Here is a 20,612-nt window from a genome sequence, read left to right as displayed (position 1 = left end):
GGAGAAGAAGAGAAGAAGAAGAAGAGAAGAAAAAGAAAAAGAAGAAAAAGAGAAGAAGAAGAAGAAGAAGAAAGAAAGAAAAATCTTGAGATCACGGGAAATCGTTCTATCTCTTCCTCATTTCATTAGACACCGTTATAACCAAGGATGTAATGGTATCAATAACATATCCATGCGCCAACTGGCAACACCCCCCCCCCCCGAGTAGTGAAACACGTAATTAACACCAAACATGAGTAAGTGGAAAAATTGTGACACAGTACGCACCTTGAGTGTATAGTGAGATCACACCTAGCACCTGTAGGTTGTACACGGGAAGGTCAGCCTAGCACCTGTAGGCTGTACACGGAAAGGTCAGCGCAGGTCTGGCGAAATCTCTAGCCTATATGCGCCAACCAATGTCCTTCACAACTTCCTTTTATAAGCCTACTCATACACAGCGAGGTTAAAGGGATGTTTGTAACCCTACATAAAATACGAATTTGGATCTTGTGACTGCGGAAATTAGGAGAACGTATTGAAGCTACGAAGAAACAGGACTGTCCGTTTTGTATAATAAAGTATTGAATTCATATAGGTTTGGTTTTGTGCCGTCATCGCTGGATTAATAGTACACCTGTACAACAGTTTTTTTTTTATTGATGACATGCATTGTAGTAGTGATAAGTGAAGCAGTTTTGTAAAGGGGATTTTTTTTATTTGATTTAATGAAAAGGCACGCATTACCTCGACTTGCTATTTTGCATTTAAAAGGAAGTGAGTCAATTGTTCTTTCATTATGTTAGAACAACCAAACAAAAAACAAAAAACAACAGCACCCCCTCCTATGTTTGCTTTTCAATATCGCATATCAAAGATGAGCTAATAACCTGCTCGGCAGTTTCGAAGATTACTGAGTAAGTGGAGTTTCGGGTGGTCGTATATGTGTCGTCTTTACCCTTATCCATTGATTGAACAACAACAACAGCAAAATCCACAACATATCGAAGTAAATGGCTCCTAAGCCGATGTAATACTTCGGAGATATAGGCACTACGAGTGTTTATTGTTGATTTGTTTTCATCCATCTTTCCTGCATTTTTTTTTTATATAACGTAAATGTTCCTACTTCGTATACGTAACAAAAAAGAGTCAAATCAATCTGGCAGAATGGAATGGGAAAAAATTTTCATTGAAATCAAACGTAAAATGAGAAAATTATTGTCGATCGACATGTAACATGCCCCCCCCCCCCCAAAAAAAAAAAAAAAAAAAAGTGATACCGATAGGCGAGCCATTATGCAATACTAATGTGATGCTGCCGTGGGTTCACAAACGCACAAAATTTCACTGAATTGCTAAACTTGATATGAAATCAGAAAGAGCATGTTGTATATATAATTTGTGTATATAGGGTTTATCATGACACTTGAGAACCTTCAATAGCTGTGTTCACCTCGAGTGGTAGGTTTTATCGACAAAAACGTTATTTTTGACGTAATGGAATATAAATTCACGACGATGTATAAACTAGTGGGTGTATTATGAAGAAATGACATCATGGGATTGTAAACATCACGGGTTGTTGCGCTCGGAAACCCGCAGTATTTTTGAAATAATGCGAAACTTTAGGCATCCCTTGGCTTTATTCTTCTTTTATAAAAGTTCCGCATTGTTTGTTTTACAATAGAAAAATAATACAGTATACACATAATTATATGATATAGTTATCATCATGATTGTTATTACAATGGAGGCATGTTTGTTACTAATAACTGTAGTCATATTAACTGAGGAGTGGAATTCCTCTTCATTTCAATGTTAGATTCAGGCACTTTTTAACTCCACCGAATGGAAGCAAAGTGTAGAAATGTCAACTTATCTAAAATTATCTCCCGATTGGTTCATGAGTTTGACAATGTGTTACTTTCATCGCCTGTAATGTCCTGATCTTTACAAAATACAATCAACTGATATTAATCAGACACAAGGGACGCGTTTCAAAAAGATAGCGTTCATTATTTTTGACAAATTGGATGTACAAGATGTCGTCATGAAACGTTTGGGATATGCCAAGGGCATTCAGAGGAAATTACACGACATTATGCAAGAAATACATTCGATTCTAATCGCCAATCTTCCACAGGTAAAACGGAGGCGCCTATAGAGGCCGCCTTCGTATTTGTTTCACTGTTTACATATCTCGAGGCAGCGCTGGCAGTATTTTTCAAACTATATTATAGTTATATCCCTCGTGTCTGAGTGATCACTGATAATCACAAGCAACCTCCGGGCGAAATGTGTGTGTGGGTGTTTATAGGGAGTGGTCGACGGATTTTCATCAGGAGCCATGCAGTGAGGATGACATTATCATAGTTATCTATATAGTCTCTCCAGGTACTTGCGAAAAAGAAAGATTCTTTTTTTTTTATATTGTATGCACTCTTTTACATTAAGTTTTAATTGATGCGACATCACTTCAATTCGCGATCAATTGATTGTGGGCTTTGGAGTAGTGGAAGGATTTTCACTAGAAGCCAGTGCAGATGATGTTTATTATGATAGTTAATCTATAGTCTCTCCAGGTGTTTGCCAAAACACAAAGGAAACCCTTTTATTTTAGATTTTATGATTCAGCGTCAGTATGGGTGCATCATCAAGTCAATTCGCGATCAGTTGATCGAGGGTGGGGAAGCTGTTGAAGGATTTTCATCAGGATCCAGTGCCAATAGGTTTTCTGATAATAGTCTCCCGAGGTATGTCGCTGAAGACCAAAGCAAACATTAAAAAAAAATGTGTTTATATGCGTTGTTTTATTTAACCTATGCAGTGTACAAAACAACAGTTGCATGCATCATCATTTCGATTCGCAATCAATCGATTTCCTATGGCCGATCACTGCTCAGAAGAGGACGATAGCGTCGCCGTACGGCAAACTTTCAATGGTTAATTTTCGCTGCAATGGCTATTGCATTTTTATTGCAAATTTCTGGCCATGCACGCCTCAGTTCAGCCCCAAGCTTATTATAGTCACCTCCGTAACTGGCAGATTATACGTCTCGTTCCCTTGGTCTCTATAATACTACGGCCAACACGCAAGGCAACCGATATAATCCCAGAATGCATCTGTACATGTACATGTTAATGACTTCGGACTTCTGACTAATGTTGGCGTCTGTTTCTCCAGCACGGAATTCTATGTCTGCCACATACACAGGGTACATGCTTTCCGTGTTGGAAAATACATCATTAGCGGAAGGAATATAGGCATTTCATTGTTGTCACCAAATACAGATGAGAACCATTTTAGTAAATTGACAGTTTTGAGTAATAAAAATGGCGGTTGAGACAGGTGAAGTCTAATGATTTAGTGTGATTCAGTGAAGCTTGACGAAAAGAGTGTATACAAGTAATACTATTTTCCACAGCTTTGCATTCCAACATGCAATTGAACATTATACGCCCTAAAGCAGATTATGGTAAAAGATGTCTTGTATATAAAGGTGCTTCTTTATGGAACGATGTAGTTCGACATGTTTCTTTTCATATTTCCCTTGATACAATTAAAAAACAACTACATGAATATATAATAGAATAATTTTGAGTATATAGGATGCGTAACCGGATGGAGTATTTTAACCATTCTTTTTTCACTCATCAATTCACAGTCAAAATATCTCAGCAACACCGATCCTCTTCCGTATTTCAAATTCATTTTCACATGCCCTTGTTATTGTTTCTTTTCTTCATGTCGTAATCTAAGGCCTTGTTGTTGTTTTTTTTTTCTTTTCCTTATTCCTCTTTTGTGTCTTAAGCAAGCTTATGGTGCTTATACCTTGTTTCTTGCACTTTGCATTGTGATGTAATTGTTTGTCATATTGTATGTATAATGTTTGTATTTTTAACCAGTATGTGTGGACCCCTCTGAAAACCAGCCAGTGGCTGACGAGGGTGTTCCGAGTGGAAAATAAAAATTGAACTGAATTGAATTGAATTGAGCTCCAGATTACTGTGATATCTTGATCAGAAAGTAGGCCTATACGCTGAAAGATATGCCGAAAAAAAGGTAATTTAAAGACTCGATGAGAATGTACAGTTCAAGCACAGATTGTACTAGGAAGACTCGCTGGTGGGCATTGCAGGTGTTCGTTCTGTACAACTTGGTATCGACAACATTGGGAGATAACACACTGACATTGAGGTGGCCATTTTCGTATGCTTTTATGACCATGGTCAAATGCGGAGTTGTTGTTTATTATTTCTTTTAATTCTGCCAGAAACTGGATTATCTCCTACATCGTAATTATCAATGCATCACTTGTCAGTAGCATGTGCGCTGCTGTCGTTACTCTGAGCGTTTCACGAGATAGTGGAAGATAACGGCGTCAAAGTAAAACGGAAGTCATCGCAACTCCCCTCCCCCACCCCCACCCTCGGAAAAAAAAAATGGTGAAAAAAAAAAGACACCCGCGCACACGCACAGACGCACACGCACGGATGTACAGCAGTGACAAATAACCTGTTTAAAGTGTTACCAGGTTATGTTGCCATCAAAATGTCATGTTTCAATCTGAATGAAGATGGACGACCGGATGTTTTTAAATGCCTCTCATCTCCATTAACCTCAATATCGGTCCGACGACCAATTAGCAGGTGATTATGTACTGATCAGAATGAAATTATTTCTATACACCACTGCAAATGAACAGGCTAGCTGGTGCTTTTGTCGATGTACGCGTTGAAGCCTTGCTTGTTTGCATAGCCACCAGTGTCCCATTCCCAGAACATTACTGCACATGAAATGATACCCACCACTATAGAATCTGAAACAGATAAATCAAAGCTCTTACAAAACATATCTATACATATCTCACAAGTGTCATTATCAATCGTTTGCTAAATGTATATGTTTATATTATCTATAAACATACACTGTTTATATCGATCTGATAATGGAAAAAGAGACCACTGTTTTCATAACATCCTTCCATAGAAATGTGTTGTTGTTTGTTTGTTTTTTTTTTCTGTGGAGGTACAAGTTTGCTTGACACCAACTATTTGTGTAAGTCGTGACTAAATGATTAAGAGAATAACAAACCTTCATAATATTATGGGATAGGACAGTGGTTTGCCGAGAGGAAGCACAGCCTATATAGGTGTGAATAATAATACGTGCAGAAGGTACCGATACATGCCCAAAGTCACACATGGCAACTTCCGGCTCATAGAGTGAGGTTTTATAAACTTTCTTCTCTTATTGTGCACCATACTGGCGCCTTGGATCCATGCATTGTTTTGCAAATAGCCTTGACGAAAGCCGTGCCATTTTTAGCTCACAAGTTCAACAGTGGTGATGTTGACGCGGCTAAAAAAAAGAAAATAAATAAAATAAGATGAAAATGTTTTTTTCTTTTAATTTTACTTTCCAGCAATGTGAAGAAGCCGTATGAAGAGGGTAAACGTCTGAATTCAAACGATAAAAAGACTCTGAGCCGACTTAACAATTCAATGATATTATATTACAAAATAGAAGTGGAGGACACGCACTGTATATAATGTAAGAGATCTCGCCTTCCGGAATAATGAGCAAAACGGCAACACAACCTGGTTGTCGACAAATTGCGTACATTGATCAAAGAAAAAAAAAAAGAACACAATCAAACATACAAGTACTGTTTCATATACTCTCTTGAGCTTACTAAGATACAAATATGAGTAGAGAGAGAGGGGGAGGGGTGATAGGAGAGGGAGATGGCAAAACGTTTATCTTACCCGGAATATTGTAGTGATTTTATTGCAGAAAAAGAAACGTATCCCCAAGAATTCACACGCTGAGTGGAACTTTTTCCCCATATTATTTTCCTCACCTACCTTACAAAGACTGTACAAGCAGGTCAGTCTTCTCGTCACGTTACATTATCATAATACGCTGAATATGCACGATATTACAGTGGAAGTGCATGTATTCGTATGGTGCCTTTTCCCTTTCAATATACACACTAAAAGACGAGGGACACCGGACATAACTTCAATTTGAAAAAAAAAAAAACCAAAACAAAAACAACAAAAAGGTGCGGCGATAATACAGCTATCTATAGCATTATCCGTACACCAAGCGTTGTCCATTGCTCGCGCATCTCTTGGTCAAAAGAAAGTATGAAAATAAACAACAACAAACGAAAAAAACAAAACAACAACAACAGCCCACGAACACACGCACTTACCCGCACTGCATCTTGCATCTTTGGTGTTTAATAATATAGGCTTACAGATGTGTATGCATTTAGCCATTAGCCAGAATAGGATGTACAATTTGTAATGGTGCGCGTGACTTTCGTATTCCAGAACATATTTGATATGAATATTTTCATTTTTTTAGATGACGGTGGACAAGTTGCTTCGAGCGGAGGGCTAGTTTGTTGTTGTTGTTGTTGTTGTTCGTATTGAACAAACAAGTGATGAAATGGACTATTAATATTATATCCATATTAGAAGCAACGAAACACATTTGTCAGTACTTATTACGTGCCACATTGGATTTCACATCGATCATGTACAGTGCTTGTCCTTTATCGTTCCATTATACTTAAAGCGACATTTCATGTCTAACTTATTTCTCCGAGACTTCTCAACCTTATCACATTGATACATTACCTGTGAGTTGAGGACGGACTTATTTTGCCATAGCATGCGTTTCCCACTGCCCATGGACACAGGTCCTGCCTGTACTGTACTGTACATCCCTCTCCTACTCCCTCTCTCTCTGTTATCCATTCGAGAAAAAAACGATGGTGTAATGATGAGCATATTCTAAGGTAAACGGCCATTTTCGATCTCAGATGAAGCGAAAATAATAAACAGCTACATTACAGTCGCCGCCGTTTGCTGAGGACAAGGACAAGAGGGGAAGGGGGATATGATATAATAATAATAATAATACACAAGTAACTCAGTATTTATATAGCGCTTATCAATAAAATTCTCTAAGCGCTTTACATACTATACACCTAAACATAAACTACTGCATGATCCAAAATACTACAATTAACACAAATAATTAATCACTTCAATGATAATAATAATTGCCATGGCATGATGACGTTATTATGTTCGTCGATTTGTTCCATAATGTCTACGTTCAAGGTTATGACGCGATTGTGTGGAGTTGATTCACGTCCGATCCCTGTGTTGCGGTTTGAATTACGGTAACAATATATTTGCAAAGCGTGATATTGTGTTTGAACGCTTTCGTCTGTCGCTATCTATATTGCGTACATGTACTTATAGAAACCTACGATCACTCAGCATAATCTACACAAAGAGGTTCAAGAGATGGATTCACAGCAGTCTCGTTCCATTTAAACCCTTGTTGTATAAAGTTGTATGTACCAACCTTGATCACGGAAACCAGTGGATTCATATCTTTCAGAAGCCACTCTTTGACGAAGGTTTCTGATATTTTTTTCTTTTCGCCATCACTATCCTTGTAAAAGTGTGTGATGACTGATGAAATTAGAATAAAAATTACCCCGGGCATGTCCGAACACAACTAATTTGACAAGCTGATTTATGCAGAACTTACTTCAAGATCATACCATATCAATTTTGTTTGTTGGAATTTGTCGGAAAGTGATTAAATCGGCTTTCCATCGAGGGTACAGTTTCAAACGCTTTCACAACGTATGCTCTGCATGGTTTACATCTGTGCGCATTTCTGGACGGGATTCATGACTTTTGTTTTGTAATGTGTGAAATATGATGTTTATGATTTACTTGTGAAATGTGGAATATGGAGCAACTGAAACAGAAATAGAATAACGTATGAATATGTTGTAATTTGTATAAAGTGTGCTGAATTCATTACTATATCGTGATAATCGCTATCGTTTTTTAAAGAGATTTTTAACTTTTTAAGAGATTCTGGGCTGGACTTGGATCCTGCCCACACCAGTACTTATGTGCGTTCATTGCCCAAGACTGTTCTGATTGTTTTATAATGTTGTTTGATCGCTATAAATGAGGTACATTGTAATTTGCAGCTCGTTTTTTTTTCCCCTCCCCTCACACGTCCTTGATTCGGTTGTAAAGACGGATACAGTATACAGCCACTGCCTGGTATATACCAGGCAATGCTGGTGGCTGGAGATAACGATATTGACAGAACCGTCTTCCACTTTATTGTTTGTTTGTCACCTTCCTCTTTACATGCATGTACACTGTATGTATCTTTTCTATCTTTCACTCAATGTCATTCATGTCCACTTTTCTTTTCGTTCTTCGTCATTTTGCTCATTCTTCTTATCCCGATTTTCTAGTCCTATAAGTAAGAATTGACATTTTAATTACGCTGCAGGACAGTGAGTGCGTGTATACGATGGTATAAATGGCACCGACATACAGTTGATTTACTCGCCCGACGTTTTGTCCAATGCATGCGTGTGTATGAAATCTTTACCACAAAAAGAAAAACAAAAAGATGAATAAAAAAGACCCAAAACAGAAGAGTTGTTAAATATGCAGAGGGCCATGCAGGACGTGACTCAGCACATCACACACTGGTCACGAAGATACGATGAGATATTTGTGTGTTTCACATCCAATATCCCTATAATCTCGTATATTACAGACCTAGCAGTGGTATTACGCGCCACCATGCACGGTGGTATACAAAATGACCATTCACCATTATATTTCATGGTGGTATACATAATGACCATTCACCGTTATATTTTTTTTTCGGTTCTTTAATCGTTAATCTACAAGGAAACTCTATAAGAGCAGGGAGGTGGAAGAGTTAGGACTCGTACTTTACACGGAAGCGGCAGGCACTCAACAATAACTCAGCTAATGAAATAATGGGATTCCAAACAATGTTTACTACATGCAGACGCAGTAAATTTCGATGGCTGATAAAAGTGATATTGCTTGAACACGTTTAACACACCTGGAAGTTTGTGCTGTTTAGAATGACTGCGAAACTAGTACAGTAATGGGCAAAAGAGCTCGTGATAAAGGTTGCAAATATTTTCATTATTTATTTTGTTAGACAAACATGCGCCTCTCCTGCGCAAATTTCAGTTTCGGTTTGAAAAAAAAGGGGGGGGCGGGGTAGGGAGTCGTGGTAGTGTTTACTTATGTATACACGTTTTCAAACTTTGAAAAGCATACACTCGTGTGAGTGCACCGATACTTTTTTCTTTGCCGAACCGTATGATTCAAGTCACGTACAGTTGGTATAGTGTATAAAGTTTGTATACGCCTGTACATTATGAAGCACCTGACAGTTGTGTGTGTGCATCCATGTGGCTGCAGTATTCTGCGTTTTATAGCAGGACAGTAACTAGAGTTGTCATAAGAAAATTGGTAATTACCAAGCGTGATACTTGTAGGTGTATTATGATTGTAGCAGTTGCTATACTGTGGTGAAGACAACTCCTTATGTCGAGATTATTTTACAAGTATTGAGGGAATTTAATCAAAGAGAAAAACTCAACAAACATGCTGGGTCACTGACCTAAAGGGCCGTTTGTGGCTTATAAACCCTTTGTGTGCTTTGATTCTCAATTGGTAAAAAAAACAAAACAAAAACAAACAAACAAGCAAACAAACACAAAAACAAACGAACAAAAAAAAATAACAACAACAAACTTCATAGCGTTGTGCACACTTTCCAAAGTCCTGGCTCAGAAATGGCTAAATTTTGATGATCCATGATGTGATGCGTATAAAATAAACAGCTTTTCCCTCGTATAGCCTACCTTGAATCAATGATAATAATATATGCTGATATCGCGAAGGAAACTTCGTTTACAAACTAATGCACGTCTATCACGATCAAAGTCCCTATATAAGTCTGTATTGATACGACATCGTTATATAAACTTGTACGATTCTGCAGGGGAGTGGTTGATATCCTCTGACTTCAGGACGACATTTGGATAATTTCAGTGCAAGTATAGATCAGGGGTTCAGGAGTGAGTGATAAGTGCTACGAAAGTTCTATTTATGTATCAGTGTTTCTGTGAAATGGAGTTTGTCGTAACTGGAACATGCTTAATATACTTTGGACGCACACCACAGGGCTGGTTTGCTAATGAAGGCAGCTTCGTGAATAATTCTTCACCGAGGAAAGTGCACTAACCAGCTGTTTGTTTATTCATCTTGAACATGGGAATTATACAGAGTGTGCGAATGACGGGGGAGTGGGGAGTGGGAGGGGTTGAGCTTTCTCATTATTTATATGTAGTAAAATCCATGGGGTAAAATCTTCACCCATGTATTTCGAGTTCAATGTCCGTTCATGTTCTTGGAGCGCGTTCGTGCGGGCACACAAAGGCCTACATATACGTGCTTGTAATGATCAGTGCGTGCCATTTTTTAGTCATGGTTAAAGCGTAAGTGGCGTATGTACTCTGCGTTCAAGTAGAAAGAGCAAAATGATCCCCCCCCCCCCCCCGAAAATAGAGAGAGAGAAAAAAAAGAGGGGGGAAACACACTTGATGGTAGAATTTTCATGAAATGCAAAATAGAATGCGAGCAGCGATACAGTGTTCCAAGCACATGTGAACTGAGGTACAAAAGGTGTAGTAATGCCATCGCCTCCCAGATCTCTCTGGTGAATTTGCTTTTTGTTGTGAGAGTAAAAACAAAACAAAACAAAAATATTACAACCTTTACGTAAGATATCTTATGTATGTGTGCATGTGTGTGTGTGTGTGTGTTCGTGTAAGTGTGTGTTGACAATGATGATAATAAAATACATTGATCAAAAGTATATTATTATTTATGATCCATTTCATGTTACATGCAAATCGACGAGAGCATCATGAGGTGATGACGTAACCTCATCTGTTTTGCATACTGTGGTTGAGACCATTATCACAGTTCTTTGAAAATTTTATTTGTGCAATTTTCATATTTCATATTAACTTATGACGTTTCTGTCCATCTTTGCACAAACTTCGTCTATATCATCTGCTCGACGTGTAACAATGTAAATCTATATCTTAACATCAAAGTCATTATCTTTCTGTTGTTTTTCTTTGCCTGATGGCAGTATAAAGACAAATGATAATATTTATTATAATAATCATCATGATAATATCATCAACAGCGACATATGTTATCATTGTAAGGCGGTCTACATGTTCTGATAATGAACAAGATTACAATGGCATTATAGCAATGGGTAAAGTGGTGAGAGTATAGTCATGTCTTTGCGTACTATAACGTATTGCTTATCGCTTGGTATTCATGGTTCTACAGCGCTGTCGAATTAGAAAAACGGCAGTTATTTTCAGGCTCTTTGGATAGTTTCCCAATATTTCTCCATGAAACTTGGAGGAAGTACATGTATCTTTAAAGTGTTGTTAACTGCATGCAAATCAGCTTCTGGGATGGCGAAATAGCAAAGGTGAGCGGTAATTCGTGACTGAAATGAAACGTCCGAACCAATATAAATCTCAGGCTCAGAGTATATACATGTATATATAACTACGAAGGAAGAACGTGTAGAGCGCAGCTCCATGGTCAATGATGGTGAAGACCGTGGATACACCACCTATGGAGATCAGTAGGGATACACACCAAAACCTGGCACGTGCAGTGTTCCCATGGGGACCATGGGACCTGATGTAGCAGGAAGTGGCTACCTCCATGTTGACCAAAGACACACGCACATCAAACACCCACAAAAGAATAAAAAAAAAACCGAAGAGGGAAAAAAAGGTGTATTTAATTTAATCATGTACATGGATATGCTGATTAGTAAAACTCGTTTCTACCAAAAACAGCAAACAAAATTAATGTCTGGCATTGCATGCCGGGAATGATCATGTGATGACAACATCGATAACAACCACAATCACGAGGTCTATATAATGGTCACCGGATATCTCAAAGTTATAGTGCAGTAATTTTAGCTCTAATGTTGCGTCGAAAACGGGCTCTCGAGCTCAAGTGTCGCCATTCAATAACAGCTATATATTAAAACAGGGTTGTTGTCCTCTATTCTTCCGATGGGATATATAGCCCTATAAGATACATACTTCTGGTCACTGGGAAGCAACATTCCTTACTGAAGGTTAACCATTCTATAAGGCAATTTTGAGGGGGGGGGGGGGGTTCACAAAAGAGTTACAGTGTTCAATTGTATAAAGTGCGGTTCCAAAATACTACATGTAGTAACCCCTTCTATTGCAGTGGCGGATCCAGGGGCAGTGCACCGGGCGCTCCCCCTTTACTTTTTGTTAAAACAAAATAAATAAAAATTGAAAAATGGGGAGAGGGGTGCGTTTGCGCCCCCCCCCCACCTTTAATTTTGTAAAGGCGCCCCCTCTTTATACGGAATTCCTGGATCCGCCCCTGTATTGGTTGCATTTCGGTGCGTGCATTGAATCCCTTCACTTACTTAGTTTGATTCCTCCTTTTGACGCTTCTTTCCGCACCAACTCCTAAGAAGCTGGTTGTCAGCAGCATCCATGACAAAGGTGTATAGTACTGATTTATTAAGAGGAGCAAAAGACGTACAAACATGGGGATAAGCATAAATGTTCTCTCATTACTTTTAATCTTGGCTAGAAAGTAACATGAACTAAACTTTACGTGAAGTATTTTAAGCTTTGATTTTCTCTGTGCTGCACTTGTTTAGCTCCTTTCGAAAGACTGGTAAATCTAAATCTGTGGAGATTATGAATGCAGCCATTTCTTAGCCCAAAAGACTGGACGCGTGTAGCCGGACCATGGCGCGTCTAGTTATACATGTCATATTATTTGTATATTGTCAAGTACGTCTCGGATTCAACTTATTGTCATGTCGGTGTATGTATAAGACAGATCATCTGTATTGTGTCTAGGGCCTATTTGAATATTTTCTTCTTTGCTTGTGGTGGTTCGACTAAAAAAGTATGTTTTTTCGTTGCCTCGGGAGGAGTCGGTGACTATCAAAGCATATTAAAATCATCTCGCCTAACTTATTTCCATGTGACTTGGACAAATTGAGAACAGCTGCACGCAACCGACAGGCAATGAAAACAAAATTTTAATAGTACAATCTTCTTTTTTTTTGTGTAAAACCTGAATGTAATAACAGACACACACATGCACGCAAACACGTATGCACACACAAACACAGAATGACACGTCTCTCTTCATGACAAAACCACATCATGATGACCTTTGTGTTCAAAACTTCAGATCAGCCATATTTTTCTTGTAACAAAGTCAAGATATAGTCATGCGACATGATTGTTGTACCTTTTCCGTGATGGTATTTGCGAGGTTCTATTTCATTGCACGAGTCAGTCTTTTAAATGTTGTCTTAATGCGTGTTCACACTATCAAGTCTTGATGGAGGTATATTATTATGTGATCAAACTTTCAAATGAAAACTCTCGTCCATTTTGTAAAGGATCAAGTATTGTTCTTGTAAAATATAATACCTTAATGTCTGCCCGTTGGAATAGCGTGATGTAATGCTTCTTGTGGCTATTCAATCTTTCTGTCTTCACGAGCCCTCTGAATTACGTAATACCACAGTCATTACCGCTATTGACGTTGATTTTCAAGAACGGCGTTCCGGATCAACAGATTTGAATCGAAGTTTGTTGAGCGTCTAGACCAAAATGAATGAATACCCCCGTCCAGACTAAGTGTCAACAAGACCTCTTCTTTCATCTTGAGGGTGGAGTTCTGTTTGGTATCATTGTTACCATCATAATAGAGATACCTCCTTGGTGTTACTTCCGTGTATAACACAAAACACTGTACCTGACACCTGTGTTCTGTTAGAGTACTGTAACCCCCCCCCCCCGATTTTTCCCTCTCACAACAGTCCGGTTCAGTGTGGCTGTCATGCGATGGTCTCACGCATAATACTTTCATTTTCAAAAGTCAACACGGCAGTGTAGTGGTGGTGGTGTGTGCACATTTATGTGTGCGTGTGGGGGATGGGTGGGTATATGTCGTTTTTTTCATTTGTATATCTTGTACGATGAAGCAGAAGTGTTTTTTTTTTTCAGTGCGATTACGTTGATTTAGTTGAATGTTTGTATTTGTTTCATTGTGAAAACTATGGTGACATCAAACGGAATTCCAATAAAAAAAAATAATGTTAAAAAAGTCTCTAAGGTTTAAAGAAAAATAAATGCTTTCAAAACGTGTGCATCACATTGTTTCCCGATAGATAATCAAATTATTCAAATGAGATTGAAATCAATTTCTATAGGAAAACCAGCATTTCGCAACCCAGATACAAGTCGATTTTACTTGACACCAATTTGATCAAAATATGCGTTTACCTATAATATAGGACAAAGTCAAACTACTATGGCGTAAAATGATTCACATTCACGTTGTATTGTGAGAGTTCTGTTGTCATCAATCAAAACTTGTAATTCAGGTTTTCTCATTTCAGTTTAGGAAGCTGTGGTTATTGACCCTCAGAGTGTGTGTGTGTGTGTGTTGTTGTTTTTTTAAATAATATTTTATCTTTCTTTTGCGCTTAATCTAGTTTCAATGTGACTATTATGCCATGGTTTTGTACACGTGTGTGGTGTCATTGTCATGGCAGAACAATGTCACGTTTCCAGGTTTCATGCATGCAATGCAGTTAAAGGGCATCACTGATTGTGTTGCTTCTACATAATGCCAAGGCCAAACGTTGAGTCAGGATATATACATTGTATCTGTGCATGTACGTGGGCAGATGCGTTTGGTTTTTAGCTATGGATACAAACGCTGGTGAAATCATCTTGTTTAACAACATCCTTTCAACACATGAGGGTATAGAAGCATAATCATGCATGTATGCATGCAGGTTATCTACACACACACATACACACACGCACACACACACACACACACACACACATACACACACAAACACACACACACGCACACTACGGATCTATCCAGTTCATTGAACATTATTTGTTTGTAGGCCTATATCTTTATCTTTATGACTTAAAGGGGCATTCGATCCAGACCATTGATTATTGTATAAGTTCACATCACACAAATCGATAGTGCCTTTCACACTGTAAGTACATGTATACAGATTTGTCAAGTTTGTAGGATTTATTGTGGTCCTTGAGAAGATAAACCAATACTCAGAAAAATCCAAAACATGAAACCCTGATAAGGATGATGACATACGAAGTTCACACATTCCAGTAATGTACACAATTTATTGCAATACCACCTGCTTCAAGTTCACATGTGGCTAGAATTCATTCATGCTTTCTTATTTTGTTCTGCTTCCTTGGGCAACCAATCATGCATTCTTATGTGGAGCTGCTATGTCGTCACACTTGAAAATACTCTTATTCGTCATCCCAATCACTATAAATTCTGTAACTCTGTACCTATAATAACCGATTTATAGGTGTTCAAATGACAAAGTCTAAAAATCATCTTAATACGCATTGGCGTGCGTGTCTTCCCTCCAAATTCTAATTGCCCAAGACGACATTTCGCATTGCATGACGGTGTGTCAAATCAGAATTTAATGGAACTGGAATGAAAATATCTTGATTAAGAATATTTTACTGTCATATTATCTAAAATGAAATCTTTATAATTGATCAATTATTGTTGTAAGTATGTTTTTTTATGTGGTGTTTTGTTTCTTTTTTTTTGTCCACATTCATTTATTAATTCATATAGTCTCTATGATAAGCTATTCATTTGTTTATTTACGTGTATGATTATTATCTATTACTACACCTGTATATTCAATTATGTATTCTTTCAATTCTATATCTTTTATTTTCGTTGGGTTAACAATGGATTATTTCTCCAAGATTCTTCCCAGACATCGTCAGGTCCCTCGTGGATGAAAAATATTGTGCTATTTTGTCAAATTCACGATTTATCGTCATCACGACTATAATTTTCAATGAATGTTGGGATATCTATTGACAACACTGAACTTAAGAGCAAAGACCGACCTCTGTTATTTCAATTTACTTAAAATTTGAGGGTTGCTATACGCACCTGTAAGCCACCGAGAGTGCATGCATTAATCTTGCAGTGTTACGTGTAACGGTATCATTATCCGGCTGAACGTTTGATTACAGGAGCCCATTAATTAAGGGAGCGACGGGGATTGTGTAGAATCTCAATATAGACATCATTCCAAGCTGTATGTAAATCAGGGGAGGTAGCTATTTTGTCGCGTGGTCGTTTTTCTACCAGTCCAATTATGTATAAGTTGTATAGTAATGACGCACGAAGCATTTTGAAGGGTATGTAATATATATCGCTGTTTGGTTCATTTTGGCTTGTGATTGTTGTTATTTTTCCTCATTTCGATATATATATATATATATATATATATATATATATATATATATATATACGTGTGTGTGTGTGTGTGTGTGTGTGTGTGTGCCCATAATCAAATGACTGATGTATAGACGTGCTATTTTTGTTGCCGAGATCGGATGTTGAAAGTGTGCGCTACTACATGCGCTTGTCCACTGCCCTATTTATATTCATAATCAAGATCCTTTGTTGAAGGAGGGCTAATCTTATTCATCTCTTCACCTGTCAGATGAGGGAGACACTCCATCATCACTGATTATATTTGCACCTGCTTTTGGTAACATCCAGTGCATACACATGATATGGTCTTCTACTGACTTACTGATCTCTTTTTTCGTAAAGTTCTAAATCATTGTTCTTCAAAATTTAGCTAATTGGTCAATATACAAAGCGTACAAAGTATATAGCATTATTTTAATTTTGTGTGATCTATGCTTTATGTCGAGGATATCATATACAGTTAAACTCGCATAAGTCGATCTTCTCGGGACTGAGCAAAACGCATCGACTTAGGCGAGTTTCGACTTGTACGTAAGTCGAAAAAAATCGACTTAAAGTTACACCACACGTACATATGTATAATGTACATGACGTATTGTTGTCTACTCTGGAGCCGAGAGCTGGAGCGGTGTGCCCGATATTTTCCCTTCAGCAAGACACCTTATCCACATTGATGCAGGCCAGGGCTCCATACTAACTTTTATTTTGGTGGCCCCAAAATGATTGATTTTTATTTTTTGGTGGCCCGAAAAAAAACAAAAACAAAAACACACAACAGTTGAAAACAACAAGCAAAACTAAATTGGTCCTACGTTCGGTCCGAAAGTTACCGTTATTTAATTCTGATTGTAAAAGCAATCATCCACCATTTACAAGTATTTTAACACCTTCCGGAGCCGAATGTTGCCGTTAATCATTTTCAAATGTAAAAACAAGCAACCGACATTCATTCTAGGATCTTACGGAGCTGAATATCATCCTTATTCTTTCCGAACGTGAAAGCAAACATCCGCGTTTTTGTTTCATCATCTAAATGAGCCGATTGATACCGTTAATCATTTCCAAATGTTCTCTCTAAAAAAGATCGAGTGAAAATATTCACTCTTGAAAGAGTGAGTACAAAAAAGAGTGAATTTAGAGTGAAATTGGAGTGAATTTTGAGTGGAAATGTTCATTTTCACTCATTTTGGAGTGACCTCAGGGATCAATCGAAGATTTTGGAGTGATCCCTGAGGTCACTCGAAAACGAGTGAAAATGAAAATTTTCACTCTGAATTCACTCTTTTCTGTTATTCACTCCGTCAAGAGTGAATATTTTCACTCGATCTTTTTTTAGAGAGTAAAAGAAACAATCTGTTACTTATTTTAGCATCGTACGGAGCAGAATATTACCGTTATTCGATCTCCAAATTCAAAAGCAAACACCCGACATTTATTTTATGATCGTAAGGAGCCGAATATTACTGCTGTCCACTTCTGAAAGTGATATGAATCATCTGACATTTATTTTGGCATCTTCAGGAGTCGAATGTTACATGCTATTTACTTTCGAACGTAAAAGCGAACATTCGGCATTTATTTCATCATCGTACGGAGTTGAATACTATTGTAATTCATTTCCGAACGCCAAAGCAAACATTCAACATTCATTTTAGCATCTTCCGGAGCTGAATGTTATTGCTATTTACTTTCGAACATAAAAGCAAACATAAGACATTCATTTTATCATCGGACGGAGTTGAATACTATTGTTATTCATTTCCGAACGTTAAAGCAAATATCAAACATTAACTTTACCATCAAATGCAGCTAAATGTTACTGTTATTCATTTTGAAATTTAAAAGCAAACATCCGACAGTTATTTAGCATCGTATGGAGAAGAATATTACTGCTATTCACTTCCGAACGTAAAAACAATCATCTGACATTTATTTTAGCATCTTCTGAAGCCGAATGTCATTGCTATTTACTTTCGAAAGTAAAAGCAAACACCCGACATTTATCTCATCGTCGTACGAAGTTGATTATTATTGTTATTCATTTCCGAACGTCAAAGGGATAATTCGACATTTACTTAAGCATCTTCCGGAGCTGAATGTTAATGTTATTTACTTTCGAACGTAAAAGTAAACATCCGGCATTTATTTTATCATCGTATGGAGTTGAATATCATTATTTTTCATATCCGAACGTCAAAGCAAATCTCTGACATTAATTTCAGCACCGTACGGAACTGAATCTCACCATTATTCATTTCCAAAAGTATAAGCAAACATCCGACATTTATTTTAGTATTATACGGAATCGAATATTACCGTTATTCATTTCCAAAATTAAAAGAGCAAACATCTGACATTATTTTATTCACCATCTTATGGAGCCGATTGTTACCGCTTCATTTCCAAAACTGAAGGCAAACATTCGGCTTTTTTGGTGGCCCGGCGTGCGTTTTTGGTGACCCCGGTCGCAAATTAACCATTCGCGAAATCGTGATTCGATTCGCGAAAAGACTCCGCTAAATATAAGGCATACATCGCTACACTCGGCAGGGGCTACGTCGTCCTTTCACCAGGTCTCGTTACAAAACCAAAATCTCGCGTGAGTTCTTGCGTTACCTATCGTTAATGTTAACGAAACATCGTTAATTTGCGCTAGGGATCGTTACTCATCGTTGCTACAAACGTTAATTTTCCCGATCGTTAGTTTGCGTTACTAACGATTCAGGTGAAACCGCTTGCGTTAATGAAACGTTAATGTTTATTAACGCAGTTTCTTTTGGTATATACTGTATGTAAACAAAAACTGGCGTCTCGTGATTTTGACAGTGATTTATTACACAATAAAATCTTATTCGACTTAGGCACAGTGAATTCAATGGTTTTTCCGTGAAAGTGCTCTTGGAATTTCATCGACTTAAGCGAGTATTCGACTTAAAAAATTCGACTTATGAGGGAATTAATACACGTAAGTCAATGGGGAAAAATCGGGACTTTTTAAAATTATCGACTTGCGCGATTATTCGACATATGCGATGTCGACTTAGGCGAGTTTAACTGTAGTAACGATTTCTTCATATACATATGCATTTTGGCTAAAATCTTTTCTGAGAAATAGAGCAGCAGATTTCTACTGCTCCCTCAATCGCGTCGGGTAAAGCTACTTAGAAGGAATTTATTCATGTTTGAAAACTAGTGAGTCAGTTGCTCCGGAGATTTTTAGATTATCGCGCTCACCATGCTGCCTAAGATCTCCAGCCAGATTGAATTTTCCTTGAATATTTATAGAGTCCATTTGATAAACAGCAGTTGTAAAGGCTTTGCAGTTTTAGCCATTACTCTTTCAAGCCGTCCAAACACCCCATCCCTTGACCATCCTTTAGAATATTATAGTCGCATTCATCTTAAAAGCCCACAAATATAAATACATGTAATGCAATACTTCCGTATAACGAAGTCCTCGGGACCGGCGGCTTTCTTTCGTTGTGACGAAATTTCGTTATAACCGAATAGCATAGTATAGAAAGATTTGTTATAGATGATAATTTTAGGCACTGAATTTTGGTGTCGATTTTAACGGGAATTTCGTTATAAACCGTGTTCTTAGTGCACTGCACCACTCTCGTAAGAGTTGACGTAAATAAAAAGAATGTAAGAGCAAAGAAACAGAACATTTGAAGTTTCGTCAAGGCAAACCATGGAATAAGAAAGACATTGAACTTTTCAGTGTTCTCACAACGACTCTGATTTTTTCGTAACAACCACATCCATGGGTGTATGCAAGGGGGGGGGGGGGTCGGGAGGGTCGTACGACCCCCCAAATTTTCAAAAGGTCCACTTTTTGTAAAAGACAATTTCTGTTTTCGAGGGCTTTTTACCCTGGGGTCTATGTACTTTAGGAAGGTGTAAGGTTAGCTAGTTACCAACTTTTTTAAATTGCACTTATGCAGTTTTCAACTTACAAGTGACCAACACAGGTTTTATCACCAATTTTAACATGATAAATGGTTTTTTTTTTTTAAGTATGCTGAAAAAGTCACTTTTGTATGCACCAAATGGCCCCATTTTAAGATATAAAATTCAAAACTCCCTACTGTGGGAGGGGGGACACCCCCCCCCACACCCTCCCCCCGCTCGGTCGCTCCGCTCCTTCGCAAAGGTAAAGGTCCAAAAATTTTGATTACGACCCCCCCCCCCCAGAAAATATCCTGGATACACCCCTGTAGTCATTTGTTCAGATCAATACTGTCGCCCCAAAGCTCCCCCACGGTTCTTCCTCAGAAGGGTTTACATTCTCGTTGTTAATTGGGCAA

The 20,612-nt window shown here is 37.9% G+C and overlaps 1 protein-coding gene across 1 annotated transcript in view; it reads left to right on the top strand.

Annotated features, from left to right (window-relative positions):
* The window catches only part of LOC140243614 (vascular endothelial growth factor receptor 1-like), a 91,542-nt gene that overhangs the window by 1,278 nt on the left and 69,652 nt on the right, over nucleotides 1-20,612 (top strand). The gene's annotated exons all lie outside the window — the stretch shown is intronic.

This window comes from Diadema setosum, chromosome 20, assembly GCF_964275005.1.
Source record: "Diadema setosum chromosome 20, eeDiaSeto1, whole genome shotgun sequence".
NCBI lineage: Eukaryota > Metazoa > Echinodermata > Echinoidea > Diadematoida > Diadematidae > Diadema > Diadema setosum.
The sequence above is the reverse complement of the archived record's forward strand: the minus strand, read 5'-3'. Positions and strand labels throughout refer to the sequence as shown.